Here is a 4,562-nt window from a genome sequence, read left to right as displayed (position 1 = left end):
CTCTGCAGGAGCAGAGTCTGAAGTCTGGAGATTGGATGTTGATAAGGCCATGGAGAGGAAGTGCTGGTCCAGTCCATGATGGAAAGGTCCCTATCGGGTGCTGCTGACAACGACCACAGCAGTGAAGATTGCTGGAAGGAACACTTGGATACATCAAGCGCACTGCAAGAAGGTGACACACATCCAGGCCAGCTCGGAGTAAGTGGCAGGAAGACCGGGAACAAAGGGTGGGGAAAGCCTCCAGGGCCCCTCGTCTCAATCCGGTGAAGAAACCAACTGAGCCACAGGTACTCATCAGAATGGCTGGGAATGTGCTGTGCATCTTCTTGAGCCTGTGGACCCTGAGTGGGATGACAGGGAGCGCACTGGAACAGAGCAAACCACACCCATGGGTTTTCAACAACTACTGGTGGCAGTTTAAGAACACAACCGCTCACATAAAGAACGAGACCAATGGTTATGCTTGTGATGCCACTGGCTACACATTCTTCTGGACTGTGGCCATATAGCATCACTGAGAGCGAGACAGTTTGTTTGGTTGCTTTAGCAACACATCCAGGAACACTGCCAACTTTTCAACTGCTCTGAACCTGAATGGAAGGTTGATTCACCAGTAGCTGGGAAGGTGAACTGCTCTGGTAAGACAGACCTGCTCATCTGACTTAAAGAATATCAAAATCAAATCAAATCACTTTTATTGTCACATCACATGTGCAGGTACATTGGTACAGCACATGTGAGTGAAATTCTTGTGTGCGAGCTTCACAAGCAACAGAGTTGTGCAAAATACAATAATGTAAACAAGCAAAATACAAGAATGGCTACATCTGAAACTAATAAATATATGTACAATATATAATAGTATATGCATTTCTGGATGTGTATACTAAATATTTTTCTACGTGTGTGTGTGTGTGTGTGTGTGTGTGTGTACACATATTTTACAAATTAAATAGAGTAAAATAAAATATATAAAATAAATAAAATAAAATATACAGAGTGAGACATGTGCAAAACAGTGGCGTTACTGTACAGTATGGAGTGCATAATGTTAAAGTTCCAGTAGTGAAGCTGAGGTGTCTATGACGTGTTCAGCAGTCTGATGGCCTGGTGGAAGAAGCTGTCTCTCAGTCTGCTGGTTCGGGACCGGATGCTGCAGAACCTCCTTCCTGATGGAAGCAGTCTGAACAGTTTATGGCTGGGGTGACTGGAGTCCTTGATGATCCTCCCCGCTTTCCTCAGGCACCGCTTCCTGTAGATGTCTTGGAGGGAGGGAAGCTCATGACTCATGAATATGACTTGTAGCAGGACATTATTTAGTTAAACGAACTGGAAACAGGCCAATTGCCTATGTGTATGAAGGACAATGGATTAGTCCAAGTTGGAGATTTACCATGGAACATGGCAACATCACCTATTCTTTTGTCTTCTGCAAGAAGGATGTAAACAGAGAAGGTTTTTGTCTACGTTTACATCATGAACACTTGAGGTTTTGAGCCAAGAAGATCAAAACAGCTTGATCCAATTTCCTTTACAAAGCTTTTTCTGTGGTGACAACAGGACAGGAGAAGAGTTGTAAATGCAGATTATTCACCAGTTGACTCTAACCCCCACAGGATGCCTACAGTGAGAAGATTTGGGGGGTTGATAGGAGTCATAAAGAAGGGTGTTGACCAGGCTGCAGCTTTGAAGCTAGCTGAGAGCCACATGGACAAACAATAAAGTCAACTGATGTGTTTAAATACATATGTCTATATACAGTTGGATTGTAGTGACATATGATTTTTGAGAATGATGATTCTTCTTGTTCGACTTTTGACATTCAGTTGTTTACTTGCAGAAATACATAATGAATCGCACGACAGGAGTAGATCCGCCACAAGGCTGGATAGGTTGGTTACTGTCTGGTCCTTGGTGGCATCTTCTTTTGAAAATATTAATTCCTGCTTTTGTATTGTTGATACCGTATTTTCACGACCATAAGGCGCACTTAAAAGTCTTAGATTTTCTTCAAAAAGTGCGGCGCGCCCTATAGCGCGGTGCGCCCTATGTGTTGTAAGGAGGACGTAGTAGAGAACACCATGAGAACGTTAAAGGGTGAAGTGTGGGCGTTGATCGTATATACCGGGACAATCGCACATACCTGTATAAAAGAACAGGTATGTGCATTATGCAGGACATCGTTGTTTTAACAACCCTGAAAATGGCAAAGAGACACGCTTACGAAGCACAGTTTAAACTGAAGGCCATCAGCTACGCGGAGGAACATGGAAATCGAGCAGCGGCGAGAGAATTTAAGATTAACGAATCGATGGTTCGCAAATGGAGGAAGCTGGAAAACAAGCTCCGGCAGGTCAAGAAAACGCAGCTGAGTTTCCGCGGACATAAGGCGAGGTGGCTCGAGTTGGAGGAAAGACTCGAGCGGTGGATCATCGAGCAAAGCGCGAGCGGGAGAAGCGTTTCGACGGTCACCATTCGGCTAAAAGCAGTTTTCACTTTCACTTTTTAGTAAACGGTGCCATTTTTCCATCCGGACCAGGACTACGGTAGCGCAGCAACTTCCAGCGGATTATAAGGAAAAAGCTGGCCATCTTCCGCTCCTACTGCAGCAAACACATCGGCGACAAAAACATCCAGCCCAGCCACATCACCAAACATGGACGAGGTCCCGCTCACTTTTGACATCCCGGTGAGTCACACTGTGGAGAAGAAGGGGACCAGCACGGTAGCGATACGCACAACGGGGTATGAAAAGTCTTCTTTTACTGTTGTGCTTGGCTGCCATGCTAATGGACAGAAACTGCCGCCTATGGGTGATTTTTTTAAGCGAAAGACTTTGCCTAAAGAGAAGTTTCCAGCAGTAATCATCATTAAGGCAAATGAAAAGGGCTGGATGGATGAGGAAATGATGAAAGACTGGCTGAGGGAGGTGTATGTAAGGAGACCAGGTGGTTTTTTCCACGCATCACCATCGCTGTTGATCTGTGACTATGCGTGCCCATCTCACAGCCGATGTGAAAAAACTTGTGAAGCAAATGAACTGTGAGCTTGCTGTCATTCCGGGAGGCCTGACAAAGGAACTCCAACCGCTGGACATCGGTGTGAACCGCCCGTTCAAAGTAAGGCTGCGAGCGGCCTGGGAGCGATGGATGACCGATGGAGACCACAGTTTCACTAAGAGTGGAAGGCAGCGCCGGGCGAGTTACGCCACAATTTGCCAATGGATTGTAGATGCTTGGGCTAACATGTCTGCTGGCACTGTTGTTCGAGCTTTCGCAAAAGCCGGCATCATTTCCGAGGAGCCGCACGGCACGGAAAGTGACTCTGACGGTGAAGACAGTGAACCCTGGCATGTTTGATGGAGATTTAGCGCAGCTGTTCAATTCAGACACAGAGGATGAGGACTTCGATGGGTTTGATTGATGATAAAAATGTGAGTACCAAACTTTGTTTTGCTCCTGCTTTATTTTTAAATAGGCACACTTGTATGCTTGTGTGTTGTTGATGATGACGATTACCGGCAATAGAAATGTGAGTAAGGTACCGAATTCAGGTTTGCTCCCGCTTTATTTTTAAATACGCATACGGTACTTGTATGCGCCCTATGGTCCAGTGCGCCTTATGTGTGTGTTAAATACAGTAAGGGCACACATAACTGAGACTGCGCCTTTTAGCACAGTGCGCCTTATGGTCGTGAAAATACGGTACTGATTTGCTTATGTATAGGATGCATTTTACCTTGTTTAAGATCAATGCTGACTAAGATGATTTCCAATACATTTTTTAAGTGATCTAGGTAGCTCTGTTTGGAAGTTCAGTTAACGCTAGAAATGTGTTTTGGAGGTTCTACGTGTTTTGTCTCTAAGGACCACCGCATATACTTATATATAAACATATATAAATAAAACCAACTTTTTTTTACATTAGTAATTCCTTTTGTGCATATTTATATTATTGTTAATAATAAATTAATTAAAGCAACAAAACAACCTGAAGAGCCGGTTGGGAGCCAAAAGAGCCAGTTCTCTAATAAGAGCAGGAAAATCCATCACTTAATATTTCATACAGCATATGAGATTTGTCACTGGAGGAAACATTTGTTGGCCAGGTGGTATGTTTGTCAACTGTAAATCTTCATATTTCACAGTCACGTTACACATAGTTGAGATCACCAACCACTGCCTCTAATGCAAGAAGAGGATTTCCTCTTAAGCAACAGAACATACAAACAAAAGAAAAAACAGGTCACTCAAACTAACCCGCCTTGACAAATTAAAAGTAGAGAGAACTTGTTTTGGAAGTAAGAAAGAAGATGCCCTAAGGCAAATTCTCACGAGGGCCTAAGAGTACATCTTTAAACATCTTGACAATACTGGTGATTGCAGCCATTCCTTACTCTTGTCAATGGTGCTCATTCGCAATGATCAGTGGGCGTTTGATCAATGTTGTTTGATCAATGGCCATGAGAATTTTGCATAATCAGATGATAGGAAACACTGACCTCTCAGCCCATTGTTCCTTCAGTGGTGCGTTTCAGTCATCGATCAAATGTCTGTTTTTTT

General features: G+C 43.9%; 1 pseudogene; it reads left to right on the top strand.

Annotated features, from left to right (window-relative positions):
* The first annotated feature begins 299 nt into the window (after positions 1-299).
* LOC113024538 (serine/threonine-protein kinase pim-1-like) overlaps positions 300-4,562 on the top strand; it is a 7,975-nt pseudogene continuing 3,712 nt past the window's right edge.

The sequence above is a fragment of the Astatotilapia calliptera genome, chromosome 6, assembly GCF_900246225.1.
Source record: "Astatotilapia calliptera chromosome 6, fAstCal1.2, whole genome shotgun sequence".
Classification (NCBI taxonomy): domain Eukaryota; kingdom Metazoa; phylum Chordata; class Actinopteri; order Cichliformes; family Cichlidae; genus Astatotilapia; species Astatotilapia calliptera.
This window is presented reverse-complemented; position numbering and strand designations above follow the sequence as displayed.